Source organism: Olea europaea, chromosome 14, assembly GCF_002742605.1.
Source record: "Olea europaea var. sylvestris chromosome 14, O_europaea_v1, whole genome shotgun sequence".
In the NCBI taxonomy this organism is placed as follows: Eukaryota; Viridiplantae; Streptophyta; class Magnoliopsida; order Lamiales; family Oleaceae; genus Olea; species Olea europaea.
This window is the reverse complement of record NC_036250.1, coordinates 11,546,529-11,565,326: the sequence shown is the minus strand read 5'-3', so window position 1 is coordinate 11,565,326 and position 18,798 is coordinate 11,546,529. Positions and strand designations below refer to the sequence as shown.

Below are 18,798 nucleotides of genomic sequence, written 5' to 3'. Positions count from 1 at the left end.
AGGCACTTCTCAAGCTATCTCAACAGGTTATAATTTTTTACCTTTATATATACTACTGTAACAGTACAGCAATATAGTCAACTACATGTAGGTTTACTTTTCATAATTTTTGTATCATCTTATAGAATATGGAGGATAAGAGTTCACGTGCTTTCACTCCTCAGGATTTTGTATCGTACATTATTATATATGTATATGTTATAAATCCAAATTATATAGAAATCTAATTGAATTTTTTTGGAAATTTTATTTTACTTTGAATTGTAGTCACACCAAGGAAGTGATGTTCACGGAGGCACCGCATATTTGGAAAATGCAAGGTGTCAATTATTACATTGGTATTTTGAGGAGGAAGAAGAAGCTGTTGCGGAAAGGAAGATTGCAACAACATATCCATTTGCAAAGGTTCATCACTTACCAGTTGGACGAGACTGCTGGAAGGTTTGGGTTGAGGAAGTGTACATGAATAGTTTGGCATTGTACAGACCGACAAATGAACATCGGACTCTTAGTGAAGCCATAGGAAGTACCGTTGCTTGGCCGAAGAGCAGTATTAGGCTTATTTGACATTATATCTTAAGATTTCACTCGTTTTTTAGAACTCCTTCTTAGTTGATTAGTATCTTTTAAGCTTTTAATGCGGTTGTAGGGTTGGAAATGATTTGATATGATGTTTGCAACTAGGCGTGGCTTGTGATTTTGTAGGAAAACGGATTTTGGATTGATGTATAGGTTGTATAGGTTATAGTTTCATGTATTTTCATTTTGTATGGTTAAAAAATATGTAATGAAATTTTAATCTTATTTCCATTTTGTATTCATATGGGTTTCGTGTATTGAAAAACACAAATTGAGTTTGTGTACTACTTTTTTCAATTGTTGGGAAATTCGTATTTTTGATTTAGCAGCAATACAGGTGAAAATAGCAAAAACGGAGAAAATTTAGGGAAAATGAGGAGCCTACGATAACCTTTTTTGGGCGTTGCCGTAGCTAGATACGGCAACGTTTTTTAGCTACGGCAAAAAACGTTGCCGTATCTAGCTACGGCAACGGCCAAAAAATGTTGCCGTAGGTAGCTACGGCAACGGCCCGTAGGTAGCTACGGCAACGCCCAAAAAACGTTGCCGTAGGCTCCCACTCTACAACAATACTGAGGTTTGCAACATTTGACTAAACGTTACAAAAAGTCTTCGGCAACGTTTTTCAAACGTTGCAAAAGACCTTTTTTGTTGTAGTGAGACATCAGTAAATAAAGACTGCTTCAAAAGAAAATGGGATGTCTTTTTTACCAGAGAAGTAACTTCCGGAGTTATCTTGCTTTGTTTGCAAAGACAATTACTTTAATAGTGTGAGCCCAGTTTCTCTAATGTGGCAATGAGATGTCCCGTTGTGTTCGGGGGTAAGCAAGTGACCAGCTCTATTGAGTTTCAAAGAAAGTGATGCACGATGAAAGAAGGGACCAGAAGACGAATTCCAAAAAGAAGAAGAAGAAGGCAGCAAGAAAGGGGAGAGAAGACAGGAGAGAAAGGGGGGAGAACCGGAGAAGAAACCAGGGGAAGGGAAGGGGAAGCAAGGGAGGAAACGGCTGCAAGCCAAACACAATAACATTTCATTTCATCATCGTCCCCCCTTTAATTACAACTGAAAACAATATAAATAGTAGAATAAAACCTAATATTCATGGGTTTGGACTAGACCTGCTAGACAAGTCCAATAAAATGAAAAAAGACATAATTAGATAACATGAAGTAAAATAAATAGGTTGAGATGGGTCGAGATGTCCACATCAACTCTCTCGAGATGGGAGAAAAACTCGACTCTGTTGAGTGGTCAAATCACCGATGGCTGCAGTCGATCTGATACCAAAAATGCTTCAAGACATTCCATGGAGGATGATCTTTCCGACGAATCAAATATCGAAACTCCACAAATGATGACAACGCCAGTTGTAGATTATCCACAAAAATATGAGCTGACCAAGATAACCTAGGCGAATGAGGATTTTGTTGACTCTTATAAAGCTCCAAAGAATCAGGCTCACATTGTTGAAGTCTCTCTTTGGGAATCCATGTATCATCTGAATCAAGTCGATCCATCCAATGAACAAGAAAACAATGAATCTCTCTATCATTGGTCAACACAATTTTTCATCTAAAATAACATCAATTTTATTTTTGTGTACCGTGATAGGTGGGATTGAAGCAGACATGGCAAAAGATTCAGTGTGGGAATTCTCATGTGGAAATAGAAACGGGTCATCAGATGGGCTAAAATAGCCTTTGTAAGCATCGAAGTCTGTAACAAATAAAATAGGGTGATGGTCATAATGTGATAAAAGGTCATTGACATATGCATTTGGACTAACATGTTTTGAAATTTTAAAATGACCAGCATTACAGGCTTGCAATATAACATAATCTCCAATATTAAATTCAAATGTTGTTTATGCCAATCAACTTGAGGTTTATATAATGCTTTACTTGCTTCAAATTGTTTATTGATCTCAATATGCAAGCTATGAAAATGTGGTACAACTACCTCAACTGACATAAAAGCACAAGTATGTGGGTGCATGGGAATAAGGTCTAAAGGTTTCCTAGATTCACAACCATGGATGACTTCAAAGGGATTTAGACCTAGAGACCAGTTTACAGGATTGTTATATGCAACTTGAACGGTTGGTGGGATCAAGTCCCAATTCCTAAGATTTTTCTGGACTAGAGACTGTAATAAATTGCCATTTTGGTTAGCAATTTTGTTTTGACCATCAGTTTGAGGTTGGTCAGTAGTGGAGAATTTCGATTTAGTGCTAACCATAGGCGACTGGATTCTCCAAGAGTGACTAGTGACATCATCAAGTTCTTTAACTTGGGTAAGGGTATGGTTCTTCTATGACTAAGGCTCGATTAGGACATTTGGAAGAGATGTGACCAAAGTCCTTACAGCTGATGCATAGCAGGTGAGAAGAAGTCTTTGGAGATTCAAAAATTTTACCCTTATTTTCCAAGATGGGAGGAACATTAGACAGGGAAAGTTCTAGAGGGGACTTAACGGGAGGAAGTGGAGCCAATGAAACCAAAGGATGATTGTCAATACGCTTTCTACATAGAGAAGAAGGTCTTGGACTATCACGATTTTTACAATTATTTTTCCAAATGGAAGGAACATTAGACGGAGAAGGCTTTATGATAGACTTATGATGAGGCGAAGCTAATGAGATGGGTAAACGACGATGACCACGCTTTTCATATGGAGTACTAATAATCAACTTATAATCTCGAGCTAAAGAGTAAGCGTGATCAAGAGTAGTGACACCTCGAAGGAAAAGCTCACGCCCAAGATCATTTCTTAGACCTTGGCTAAACCTACTCAAAGTCGTGTTCTCATCCTCAATTAAATGACATTTGGATCGAAATTTCTCAAATTGTGCGATATACTCAGTCGCTAGTTGATTTCCTTGTTTAAGAACATTCCATTGAGTAAGAATTTCAAAATTATCTCGCTCTTGCTCACGAATCGGACCCCTACCCCTGCGATCGTGTCTAAAGCATTTTTGATCATCATGTTGATGATGATAATGTCTATTATGGGACACTTTAGATTTATGGACATCAATCGAATGAGGGATTTGTTTGAAATTTTTCAAACTAGCAGATAGGGTCTTACTCTCTTCAAGAGTAGCGGTCATTGGGGTTTGAATAGCCGCTATTTGTCGGGTGAGTGAATCGAATTGTGAGGGGTTCATGTTTAAGGTACTGGAGTTAGAAGTGACAAGACAACCAATATGTAACTACAGGCACTGTAATAGCAGCTTAATGACATGCAATAGAGAAATCAATGAACAAAAAGTGCAAGCAATGTAAAATGAAAATTTGAGCCCTTTTTTTGGGATTAAAATTCAAATATAACAAGCTAATACTGCTGGTATATGTAAAATAGCAAAACAAGGGTCAAATACTGGTCAAACCCTAATCACGTAAAATAAGCAAGGTAAAAGTGAGATTTAACGAAGTTAATGGATCCAATTACGTGAGTTTAGGTAAAAACTAGATCAGCAGCATCACAAAAATTTAATTGATGCGATTTTAAACAAAACAACAAAATAAACTAATAATAAATAAAAATAGGAACTTTCATTTCGTTCGTCAAAGTAGCCAAGTTAGATCAAGTGATCAACCAGAATAAAAGGCGCACCTGTAAATAATAGAAAAGACCTTTTTTTTAAAACAAACTAAACTTGTATTACAATATTAGACCCAAATTACAGCAAAATGAAAATAAAATTCCAGGTCCACAATATCAAAATCCAGAGTACTAATCATGGTCCAATTGAAAAGGCCCAGGTTGAAAATCATGTACCCAAATTCTCCCAAATTGAAAAATGACTGCCCACTGTTAGAAGGGCGACTGCAGCACAAGCGTCCGTCACTACTGCTACAGGAGAAGTCGGCGGTTGTTATGGATTGGCCGGCGTTGACTATGGCTGAAGCGAGGGACGACTGCAGGCGGGAGCGAAATGTCCGGCGGTTGAATCGGGTTTCTAGTTGGTGGTGTTTTTTTTCTGGTTGTCGGGCGGCTGGATACCGGCAGTGATGAATGTACGAGTTTGGGCCAGTTTATGGTTTGGGTGGGTTGCTGATGCTTTGTAGAGGAGATGAAACTTGGATGATTAGGTCGGGTTTGAGGCGGCGAATGGAGGCAGTAGTGTTCGGATGTTGAAGATGACAAGAGTGGGTTTGGATTTTCTGTATAGTTAGGGTTTTCTGTATTTTTGGGTTATTGCTTAGTGGGGGTTTATATACGTGGTGGCGGGTTGATAGTCGACAGTTATGGGCAGGAGGCGGTTTTGGATTTTTGCAGTTGCAGGGTGAAAGAAACCACTTTGATGAAAGAAGCCAGGTTTTAGCTCTGATACCAATTTGATGCAGGATGAAAGAAGAGACCAGAAGAAGAATTCCAAGAAGAAGAAGAAGAAGAAGGCAGCAAGAAAGGGGAGAGAAGACTGGAGAGAAAGGGGGGAGAACCGGAGAGAAAGGGGGAGAACCGGAGAAGAAAACCAGGAGAAGGGAAGGGGAAGCAAGGGAGGAAACGACTGCAAGCTAAACACAATAACATTTCATTTCATCATCGTCCCCTTGTAATTACAACTGAAAACCATATAAATAGTAGAATAAAACCTAACATTCATGGGCTTGGACTAGACCCGCTAGACAAGTCCAATAAAGTGAAAAAGACAATTAAATAACATGATGTAAAATAGATGGGCCGAGATGTCCGCATCAAAAAGTCTTGAGAAATGTGTTTTAATTTTGTAGTAACTATACTTTCAATCTATCATTAATTAGATAAATGTGTTTTAATTTTGTTCAATTAGGTAACTACATTTCAATTTGATTTTAATTGTGCAACTGCATTTTAATTTGATTTTAATTAAGTAACTTTAATTTGATCTCAATTAAGGTAACTTGTGCAATTCTATTGATGAAAATTGACAATGTGACAAACAATTAAAGACGATCATCACACATGGTCAATAACTACTAGCACGGAATAAGTGTAATTTAGGGAAATAAATGATCACAATCACTGTTAACCATCATGATATCAATTTTCATTCGTCCAACTAAATTATTTGGTTGACACTAATAAGCTTGGACAAAAAAATTAAAAAATCGACTAAACCAATCAAATTGAACTGACTCGAGTCTATTTGACACAATTAATTGGTTTGTTTTGATTTTCTTTTAAACAAAATCACAGTGAATCAGTTCAGTCACGATTTGAAGTCTCAAATCGTTGGTTAATTGAACTAACCCAACCCATTTGCATATTTACCTTTTTTTTCTTTAATTTTAAAAAATAAAAATCAAAAGACAAATCTTAATCTCATAACTATATTTTGATTCCTTCAAATATATGATGTTGCCGATAAGTAATAGCACTGAAAATTTCTTTCACAAACTCATTATATTATACATTGAATTTTTTCCCTATTCTGACAATAAGACTACATAATACATAAAAAAAAATAAAAAAAAATTAAGTATTCTGTTGATCCATCTCTATTAATCTGATTTTATTTGTTAGTCAGTAGTTCTTTCAATGTAAAATTATTTGGTTATTTTAGTTCATGAAATCTAAGTGGGTCCAAAATTTGGACAACTTTAAAAAAAAAAATTCAATTTGGACTAAAATTTCAAACTGATTAACCGGTTTAGGAGTTAGAGTGGGTTGATTTGAGTTGAAATTTACCCAAACTAACTAATTTAATCTTGGTTTTTGGGTTGGAATCGAAATCGACCAAACCAAATCTCGTCCAGGCCTAGATACTATCGTAAAAGTACACTATTGAGATTGAAGGAAAATAAACAAACATATTACATGTACATCTATTTTGCACGTTCAAAATTCAAATTAGTGGACAGGTGTATGTGTCAAACTAGTAGTACAAAATTAACGTGCAACCAGTTCAATTCGAAAATAAATGTGCAAGAGTTAGGTTTTGCTTATGTTAAGATTTTTGTTTTTTGTTGGTGTCTCTTTAACTGAGTAGCAAGAGGTGCCATATAGACTTTTCCATGCAAAAATTGTCTGTCAAGAGTTTTCATATTTTTAGTTTTTTAATGTACACAGTGGTAGTTCATCCAATTCTATTATCTCACAGTAGGTGACAAAAGCTTTATGTTGTTCCATTCCTTGATTTGAATTCTAAGCCTTGAATATTGATCCCACCACAGGAAATTACTATCCAATGGTCGTCTTCAATGAGTTTTGGTTGCTTAGAGATAAGTTGATACCGTTAAATGAAACAGTCCCATAAGCATGACCAAGTGGCAACTATTCCTGCAGATTGATCAATCATTCCAAATTCACCGGAACTATGGCAGCATGCTTGAAGGTGAAGCTGATGAACTCAAGGTAGTAATATCTGTTGGAAAATTACACCGATAATTGTGCATATTATATTCACTATAAACATATCTTTTATTTGCATGAAATCGAAAAGTATTCCAATTTACTGAAATTGGGTCTATATATATAGTAGTTGGAAAGGTATGTCAAAAGACACGACTATACCAAGAGATACATCTCTTGGAATTCATAATTATTGGATATTAATCATACCCATACCAAGATTCATGATCTTTCATACGAAAAGCCACGTTTTTTTCTCCATATATTTCTAGAATATTCCACAATATTCTATACGATTTTTCCAATAATTTCCAATATTTAAGCTGTTTATATGTGGTTTAATTTCTCATTCACCAAATAACGAATTCCACTTAAATAATCATTTAAAATTGGTCACAACCAATTTTCGATAAAAATTCCAACAATCCCCCACATGAATGAAAATTAATGCAAATGTCTATGCAGACACTAGTAGAGAGCGAGCGGGAAAACACTACATCAGGCAAGGTAGCTTCTGGCTTTGAACCTTCCCTAGTGAAATATCATCGGATTTACTAGCTAACTGGTGAATGCTATGTTCTTGAACCATCAGCTGTTAGCATAAACCAAGACAATAGTACTCACACAATGTCTCCTATAAACCGTTCATGGTTCTCATGACTTGGTTCATTTTGGCCCTAAACCCATCTTGGTTCTGTAAGTGTTTAAAAAATTCAAGTCTTGAATAATTCTCATTGAAGCAACCCCACTTGACCCTTACATAGGTGATCTCCTAATAAGAGTATTCTGCCATACTCCACTTGACTTAATCAAGATATAGGAATAATTAAAAGTTTATCTTAACCTCCAATCACTCTGCATAAAGCACTTTGGTATCATAGGAATGAGTTAGGAAATTAGTTTCTTAAGTGCTTCAGAGAATCCTCATAACTTAGTTGTCCCTTTAAACCAAGATCTTGGGATCTCCAATCAACATGGTAGGGTTACCGTTATAAAGATCTTACTCAGTAGGCTTAATCTCATTCCCTTCGATGTGTAGTATACTTGATCTCTTGGTAAATATATATAAATGGATCCACAAGTTTATACCAATGAGATCAACTGCTTATAGTATCATGTCTACGACATACATGTCTAGACTTACCATTATAAGTGACTTAGTATCTTTTCAAATTTAGCTAGCCAACGATCGATTCATTTGATAGATACACATTGTCACCAACTAAGAAATCCTTTCATGAAACTACATGCTTCTCATTAGCTTTATTTAAAGCTTTATCAATTCCAAACAACAATGTTGGAGGATTTCTAACAAACCGTTATACTAGTCAATCATATTTACTAGTAGATTTCATACATGGGTATTCAATATCATCATTAAAGCATTGTAATGCATTCGAACTTTATGAATATTCTCAAATATTCCAATTGTTCTTGTATATCCAAACAACCGTCATGATCGACTTTCATCCCATTTCATCCACTTTACTAGTCAATCATATTTACTAGTAGATTTCATACATGGGTATTCAATATCATCATTAAAGCATTGTAATGCATTCGAACTTTATGAATATTCTCAAATATTCCAATTGTTCTTGTATATCCAAACAACCGTCATGATCGACTTTCATCCCATTTCATCCACTTTAGACTTAGTGTGTATCATCGCATCACAATATCCTTTCAATACCGCAGGATATCTCGTGAAATGTAATCCACAGGTCATGGTATATTTCAAATACCTAAGGACCCCTGCCAATGCCACCCAATAATCATGGCCTGTATTACTTGTGAATCTTCAAGTTTGTTCACAGCAAAAGCATTATTCGGTCGAGTGCATTTCGTAATATACATTAGATTGCTAATTACTCGTGAACATCTCAGTTGTGACACGTTTTCACCCTTATTTTGACCAAGTGTAGACTTGTGTCAATACTTCAAACTTTTTAAATATTTTCTCAACAAATGAGATTAGGAAAGTACAATTCCTTCCGATGTTCTAGAGATTTTTATCTTTATTATTACATTTGCCACACCCAAGTCTTTCATGTCGTAATGCTTCGTAAGTATTTTTATGGTGTTTAGCACCACTTCGTGACTATTGCTCATCATCAACATATTGACTACATACAAATACATAGGCATCTGGTGTATTTTCCATGCATACACACTTGTTACATTCATTTATTTTGAACTCATTTGACAACATCGTTTTGTCAAACTTTTGGTGCCAGGAGCGTGTTTCAATCCATATAAGGACTCAACATGTTTACAAACTTTGTGGCTTTCGCTTAGAGACACCTTTAGGTTGCTCTATGTATATCTCTTCTTCTAACTCACCGTTTAGGAATCCCGTTTTCACATCCATTTGGTGAATCTCAAGGTTATGTATTACCGCAGTTGCTTTTAGTAACTTTATCGAAGTGATTCTGATCACGGGTGAGTAGGTAAAGAAGTCAAATCTTTCTTCTTGCCCATATCCTGTAGCAATTAATCTAGTCTTATATTTGTCAATGGATCCATCAGGTTTTAATCCATTTATACCCTAAGGCTTATTTTTGGGAGGTACATCTACCAATTCCCATGTATAAATTTGTATTATGGAATTTATCTCACTATTGATAGCTTCCTTCTAATGCGGTACTTCTAGGATAGACACTGTTTCTTCAAAAGTCTTTGGGTAATTTTCTACCATATATGTGAGAAAATTCGGACCAAATGAAGTGGACGTTCTAGCTCTCTTACTACGCCTTTGTTCTTCCTCATTTGAAGACCCAGTTGAAGTTTCATATGTTCTTACATTTTCCTTGTCGTTGCAAGGAAACATATTCTCAAAGAATATCGCATTCATTGACTCAATTATGGTACCCATGTGTACATCTGATCCTACTATTATTGGCTTATCCAATAAATATGCAATCAGTCGTATTGGGACCAATCTTTGTTGGTTTAGGCTTATGAATCTCAACATTTGCCAAACACCCCCACACTTTTAAGTGTTGGTAGGAAAGATGACGACATTTTCATAACTTATATGGAGTCTCTTCCATTTTCTTGAGAGGTACAGAAAAGCATATCTTCACAATAAATTGCCCCCTACAATTCCTAATTTAGGAATATATGTGCAAGTAGTAGTATTGCACCCACATGTCTTGAACTTTTTACATAAGTTCTCAAGTATTTATGATAACCCCCACATTTTTTTGGGTTATTTTTAAACTTAGAATTTATCAACTCTTTAACAGTTCAATCATTTATCACTTAGATAACCTTCGGATCGAGTGCTTCTTGAAAGTCCGAGTACTTTCAAAATAGTGGTCGTTGATTCACATAAATGAAAATCATTTTCCATTCGAAATTGTACTTCAATCAACCATATTAATTTGACCATCCAAAGTAATCAAGGTCATCACATAGACCAACAATGCTTTTAAAGCATAGACCAATATATTTGGTCCCACGATTGAAGTCAAATTCAACAATGAAGAAGATTAGGCATCTTCAAATATATGTAACTTTCTCATTTGTGATATTTCACAAATAATATTATTCACGTCAAATAGTAAGGTACATCTCACCTTATTCACCATATTCATATTTGAATGAATTAATCAACCATAAGTTGACAAGTTGTGTTCTCAAAGTCACAACATTACAAAAGGACATACCTCTTGGAATTAATTTTAGAATATTTTATAATATTCTTTACAATTTTTTTCTCCATAAGATAGTTTTATCCTTTACAAATGAATGTTAATTTACAATCATTATTTTCAAGGATATCCAACATCACTGCCAATTATAAACACCATTTGTGCTCTATGAGATATTTTCATATCCCAATAATTGGACAAGCAATTTTCACTTTAAAATAATTAGGACAAAACCACATTTTGTCGCACTCTTATGCAACTATAATTTTGCATAAGTCATCTCATTTAATTTCATAGAATTAATTGAGACTATCATCATTAAACAATGTTTGTATAATTTTCAAACCAAAATCCATGGATATATATCGAATTTACAACTTCATACCGTATATGTCACTTATCGGATTGACGCATACTGTATATGCAACTTACCGCATATGAAAGCTTACCAACTTACTGTATTTGGCAGCCTACCGTGTATGACAACTTACCGTATTTGGCAGCTTACATACTTACTGTATTTAGCAGCCTACTGTATATGGAAGCCTACCGTATTTGACAGCTATGAAATGAACAAACATAATTTTCTATACTCACGGAACATCAAGAGACTATTATCCACATCACAAATCTAGATTTGAATGTTTCACAGTCGCACTAGAAAAATTAGGCAACATCCTAATACAAAAGTGGCCTCGCGATACATACCCACATGTAAGACAGATTTTAATTCTCTTGCTCATAAATCACTAATTATTTGAATTTCTCATCAGTGGACTTCCTTTGCAAATTATATATATTGAGCAATAATCATCACATGCATAAGGATAAACTACACATGGAAAGATGAAGGAAACTGAAGTCGGATTTGAACAGTCATTATGGCCAACTTAAATGTTCTCGTTTCACTTTTGAAACTTCCACCAATTAACCGAAAAAGAAAACTGAATTCTTTATTATGAATTGACATGATCAATATCAATAAATATGGCTTTGGTAATTTCCAATAGCAAATTCATTAGAAATGGATTTAAAGCAGAAACATTTGTTATGGATTTTTAGTTCTCTTCTTCATTCCACGCACAGGTTTATTGCCTTTTGAACAACATATATCCAACATTTTCTAAACCAAATTTCAAATCTAAATTATTTTGCATGCAATTATTCCAACCATGCAAAGACTCATACAAATATACGATTGGCACATGGAGTGTAATTAGGAACAGACGACAGCCATGCATTTTATAATTTATTTACATCTTTGCATAGACTTCCAATGCAATAGTTTACTTTCCATCATATTATGAATAAATGGACGACATAATACAATAGTCGGTAGTTACAACATGATTAAGTTCACAACTTAATGATTTTTTCGGAACTCAACAGGCATCGGTTCACATGCGAAATTAGAATTGGAGGAGACAACTCGTAAGATGCATTATAATAAATTGTTTTCATCCCAAATAAATTTTATTTATTTGAATACGTAACTTATCAAATTCCCGAACGTAAAACAAAATGATGTGCACTCAGAGACTTATGGACAGAATATTTAGTTTTGCACAATGCCCAATCAAAATTCCTCATTTACAAAACACTCATTGAGTTAAAGGTCCCAACACATTGTTCAGAGATATAACCGACCACCCGGTCCAGATTACAACAGTTTAAAATGATATCGTGCACAGTGCTAGTCGAACATGCATAAATTCCAATACGTGATACGAATATATATATCTCAATTTCTAACAGAATATTTTATGCACAACAACACAAACTTCATCTTAAGATTGTTGAAAAATTACACCGATAATTGTGCATATTATATTCACAATAAGTATATCGTTTATTTGCATGAAATCGAAACGTATTCCAATTTACTGAAATTGGATTTAATAAGGAAAAATGAGAATATACCGATTCCAAAGAATATGAATGTTGAATCTTCTCTTTTGATTCTTGAACGATTGAACCTTGCAATATAAATATACAAATTAGATTAATCATTTTCTGAAATCAAATTATAATAAAAGGAAATCAGAAAATGAAGATGAAGATAAAGATGCAAGTGATGAATTTTTGACCGAGGTAAGTGTTGAACACTTTGTCCTTAAGATGAATTTGCCTCGCATCGGTGCTAACGGTTTTTCGACAATCATCTTTCAAGATACAACAACCATGTCGAGTTATAGGAGCATTCCAAATGATTTCGACCAGCGAACTCGAACGGAATTCCCTCTCTACCATGACCATGACTTTGATGCAAATGTTTTACGCAAAATCAAAGTGTAAATTGGAATGAAATGATATGGTATCTATGACTTTTCTTGAATGAATAAAATTCAAACAAATGAGGTCTATATATATAGTAGTTGGAAAGTATGTCAAAAGACACAATTATACCAAAAGACGCATCTGTTGGAATTCATAATTATTGGACATTAATCATACCCATACCAAGAGTCATGATCTTTTATACGAAAAGCCATATTTTTCCTCCATGTATTTCTAGAATATTTCACAATATTCTATACGATTTTTCCAATAATTTTCAGTATTTAAGTGGTTTACATATGGCTTAATTTCTCATTCACCAAATAACGAATTTCACTTAAATGATCATTTAAAATTGATCACAACCAATTTCCGATAAAAATTCCAACAATATCATCTCTTATTGTACCCATTATGCTCATCTTGACATGCAATTTTTTTCATTTTTCCCCTCGCTCTCGAAAGGACTTTTACATGCTTAGAAGCTTATATTATGAATAAATGGACGACATAATACAATAGTCGGTAGTTACAACATGATTAAGTTCACAACTTAATGATTTTTTCGGAACACAACAGGCATCGGTTCACATGCAAAATTAGAATTGGAGGAGACAACTCGTAAGATGCATTATAATAAATTGTTTTCATCCCAAATAAATTTTATTTATTTGAATACGTAACTTATCAAATTTACAACATGATTAAGTTCACAACTTAATGATTTTTTCGGAACTCAACAGGCATCGGTTCACATGCGAAATTAGAATTGGAGGAGACAACTCGTAAGATGCATTATAATAAATTGTTTTCATCCCAAATAAATTTTATTTATTTGAATACGTAACTTATCAAATTCCCGAACGTAAAACAAAATGATGTGCACTCAGAGACTTATGGACAGAATATTTAGTTTTGCACAATGCCCAATCAAAATTCCTCATTTACAAAACACTCATTGAGTTAAAGGTCCCAACACATTGTTCAGAGATATAACCGACCACCCGGTCCAGATTACAACAGTTTAAAATGATACCGTGCACAGTGCTAGTCGAACATGCATAAATTCCAATACGTGATACGAATATATATATCTCAATTTCTAACAGAATATTTTATGCACAACAACACAAACTTCATCTTAAGATTGTTGAAAAATTACACCGATAATTGTGCATATTATATTCACAATAAGTATATCGTTTATTTGCATGAAATCGAAACGTATTCCAATTTACTGAAATTGGATTTAATAAGGAAAAATGAGAATATACCGATTCCGAAGAATATGAATGTTGAATCTTCTCTTTTGATTCTTGAACGATTGAACCTTGCAATATAAATATATAAATTAGATTAATCATTTTCTGAAATCAAATTATAATAAAAGGAAATCAGAAAATGAAGATGAAGATAAAGATGCAAGTGATGAATTTTTGACCGAGGTAAGTGTTGAACACTTTGTCCTTAAGATGAATTTGCCTCGCATCGGTGCTAACGGTTTTTCGACAATCATCTTTCAAGATACAACAACCATGTCGAGTTATAGGAGCATTCCAAATGATTTCGACCAGCGAACTCGAACGGAATTCCCTCTCTACCATGACCATGACTTTGATGCAAATGTTTTACGCAAAATCAAAGTGTAAATTGGAATGAAATGATATGGTATCTATGACTTTTCTTGAATGAATAAAATTCAAACAAATGAGGTCTATATATATAGTAGTTGGAAAGTATGTCAAAAGACACAATTATACCAAAAGACGCTTCTGTTGGAATTCATAATTATTGGACATTAATCATACCCATACCAAGAGTCATGATCTTTTATACGAAAAGCCATATTTTTCCTCCATGTATTTCTAGAATATTTCACAATATTCTATACGATTTTTCCAATAATTTTCAGTATTTAAGTGGTTTACATATGGCTTAATTTCTCATTCACCAAATAACGAATTTCACTTAAATGATCATTTAAAATTGATCACAACCAATTTCCGATAAAAATTCCAACAATATCATCTCTTATTGTACCCATTATGCTCATCTTGACATGCAATTTTTTTCATTTTTCCCCTCGCTCTCGAAAGGACTTTTACATGCTTAGAAGCTTAGCTGGAGGAATGTTTGAGTGAATATTCATTATTTTTTTTCCGCTGTAGCAGCTCGTTTGACATCGAAAATTTTCATATTTATTTCAAGCTTGTGGAACGTAACCGTAAAACTACATTTGACAGACTTTACAAAAGCTAAAAAAAAAATAAAAAAAAAAAAAAAGGGAAAATGTCAGAACGTAAATGATCTTTGATTGAAATATGTGGTTGTTTTCTAAATGTTTTGCTCGTTGTACAGAGCGTTTTCCTAGAAGGAAATCCTTACCTTCTGGCCATTACCATGGTGGTTTCACTCCTACATTCTGTGTTCGACTTCTTGGCTTTCAAGAATGGTAGTGACTTGAACACTTTTTCATGTTTACCATGAACATCTTTTTACACATTGTGTTAATATAATTTTCTCTGTTCAGATATCCAGTTTTGGAATAAAAATAAGTCCATGGAAGAGCTCTCTACCAAGTCAGTTATTGTGAACTTTATTTGTCAGCTCATTGTCTTCCTCTACCTGCTTGACAATGAGACTTCGTGGATGATACTTGAAAGATCTGGCATTGGTTGTATTGAGTTCTGGAAAATAGGAAAAGCCATGCACATTGAGGTAAAACTTTCAATTGTGAATTGAAGTTTCATCTTGACTTTCTAGTCTGAAACTTCCGAAAAATTGAACAATTTTGCATTGAGACCTAGTTCTTTTTTCTTACGGCATCTACTGAAACTATTATATGGTATATATTAATAATCAAATTTCGTTTATGTTTGTGTTTATGGAACTAACAGAATATTTTATGCACAACAACACAAACTTCATCTTAAGATTGTTGAAAAATTACACCGATAATTGTGCATATTATATTTACAATAAGTATATCGTTTATTTGCATGAAATCGAAACGTATTCCAATTTACTGAAATTGGATTTAATAAGGAAAAATGAGAATATACCGATTCCGAAGAATATGAATGTTGAATCTTCTCTTTTGATTCTTGAACGATTGAACCTTGCAATATAAATATATAAATTAGATTAATCATTTTCTGAAATCAAATTATAATAAAAGGAAATCAGAAAATGAAGATGAAGATAAAGATGCAAGTGATGAATTTTTGGTCGAGGTAAGTGTTGAACACTTTGTCCTTAAGATGAATTTGCCTCGCATCGGTGCTAACGGTTTTCCGACAATCATCTTTCAAGATACAACAACCATGTCGAGCTATAGGAGCATTCCAAATGATTTCGACCAGCGAACTCGAACGGAATTCCCTCTCTACCATGACCATGACTTTGATGCAAATGTTTTACGCAAAATCAAAGTGTAAATTGGAATGAAATGATATGGTATCTATGACTTTTCTTGAATGAATAAAATTCAAACAAATGAGGTCTATATATATAGTAGTTGGAAAGTATGTCAAAAGACACAATTATACCAAAAGACGCTTCTGTTGGAATTCATAATTATTGGACATTAATCATACCCATACCAAGAGTCATGATCTTTTATACGAAAAGCCATATTTTTCCTCCATGTATTTCTAGAATATTTCACAATATTCTATACGATTTTTCCAATAATTTTCAGTATTTAAGTGGTTTACATATGGCTTAATTTCTCATTCACCAAATAACGAATTTCACTTAAATGATCATTTAAAATTGATCACAACCAATTTCCGATAAAAATTCCAACAATATCATCTCTTATTGTACCCATTATGCTCATCTTGACATGCAATTTTTTTCATTTTTCCCCTCGCTCTCGAAAGGACTTTTACATGCTTAGAAGCTTAGCTGGAGGAATGTTTGAGTGAATATTCATTATTTTTTTTCCGCTGTAGCAGCTCGTTTGACATCGAAAATTTTCATATTTATTTCAAGCTTGTGGAACGTAACCGTAAAACTACATTTGACAGACTTTACAAAAGCTAAAAAAAAAATAAAAAAAAAAAAAAAGGGAAAATGTCAGAACGTAAATGATCTTTGATTGAAATATGTGGTTGTTTTTTAAATGTTTTGCTCGTTGTACAGAGCGTTTTCCTAGAAGGAAATCCTTACCTTCTGGCCATTACCATGGTGGTTTCACTCCTACATTCTGTGTTCGACTTCTTGGCTTTCAAGAATGGTAGTGACTTGAACACTTTTTCATGTTTACCATGAACATCTTTTTACACATTGTGTTAATATAATTTTCTCTGTTCAGATATCCAGTTTTGGAATAAAAATAAGTCCATGGAAGAGCTCTCTACCAAGTCAGTTATTGTGAACTTTATTTGTCAGCTCATTGTCTTCCTCTACCTGCTTGACAATGAGACTTCGTGGATGATACTTGAAAGATCTGGCATTGGTTGTATTGAGTTCTGGAAAATAGGAAAAGCCATGCACATTGAGGTAAAACTTTCAATTGTGAATTGAAGTTTCATCTTGACTTTCTAGTCTGAAACTTCCGAAAAATTGAACAATTTTGCATTGAGACCTAGTTCTTTTTTCTTACGGCATCTACTGAAACTATTATATGGTATATATTAATAATCAAATTTCGTTTATGTTTGTGTTTATGGGTTCACCTCTTCCAGATCGACAGGTCTGGTAGCATACCGATGTTGAGGTTCCGGGACCGGGAGTCATATGCTAAAAACAAGACAAAGGAATACGATGATCTTGCTATGAAGTATCTTTCGTATATACTCTTCTTTCTTGTTGCCTGTTTCTCTCTGTACTCTTTGAAGTATGAACGCCACAAGAGTTGGTATTCTTTTATTCTCTCATCCCTTACAAGCTGCGTTTATATGTTTGGTAAGCATCACATTCGCTATTTATCTCACTGCCCTCCCTTTCTGTTTATTACGAGTAAGATGCAATGTTAATCTTTGTAAACATGGATATGAACTTTTTATCAACTCTCATTTGGATCGAGTTTGGAGTTCATCCTTGGCGGTAAACATGACTTGCTAAAAAAGATTCTCGATTGGGGATCAAAGAATTTGTTTATCATGTATTTTGTCAGAGTCCATGCAATTTGAGAATCAGATGCATTATATTCTAATCGATAATAGGTAGCGTCAGGAAATTTAGCTACATTTCATTTTCTTTGCTGTAGGTTTTATTATGATGTGCCCCCAGTTGTTCATCAACTATAAGCTGAAGTCTGTCGCCCATTTACCTTGGAGGCAGATGACCTACAAGTTTCTGAACACGATTATTGATGATCTCTTTGCATTTGTAATTAAAATGCCAACAATACATCGACTTTCTGTGTTCCGCGACGGTGAGCTCTAGTATAAAATTTTGCATTCCTTAAATTTTGACGTCTGAATGAGATGTTTCACTGTCGGGTTTTATTCCATCTGTTGGGAAAACACCTCCCAATGAATGCCCAAGAAACAAACTAAGTTGGCAAAGTGAAAATTTCCAAAATACATGAAGAACAAGAAAATGAGGAAGAAATGAATCCAATGGAATATATGATAATCAATGTGTTAGGATTACTTGAACAAACCTCAAGTTAATCCCCAAGAAAGAAAATACCTTTGAATTTATACCCAAGATGAACAACCTTCTATCTTGTAAAAATTCTCTCCAAAGTTTTCTCTCTTTTCTCTCTAGGTCTTGGGTTGTGTATGTTACAATGAAAGAGGGAAAAAGAATGGATATATATACTCTATCGGGGCGCCTAGGCGCCGGGTTTCTGCCCGTCTTTTGCACTCGGGGCGCCTAGGCGCCCGGCAGAACAACCCCCTTCACCACCCTTTCTTCCCAACTTTTCTTCTTCTCTTCTTCTCACAATTCTCCACCTCGTACATCATTTGATAGACCTCAAATTTTGGACGAACA

The 18,798-nt window shown here is 34.3% G+C and overlaps 1 pseudogene; it reads left to right on the top strand.

Annotated features, from left to right (window-relative positions):
• Positions 1-4,354: 4,354 nt before the first annotated feature.
• On the top strand, positions 4,355-18,258 carry LOC111409521 (annotated as a pseudogene).
• Positions 18,259-18,798: the final 540 nt, after the last annotated feature.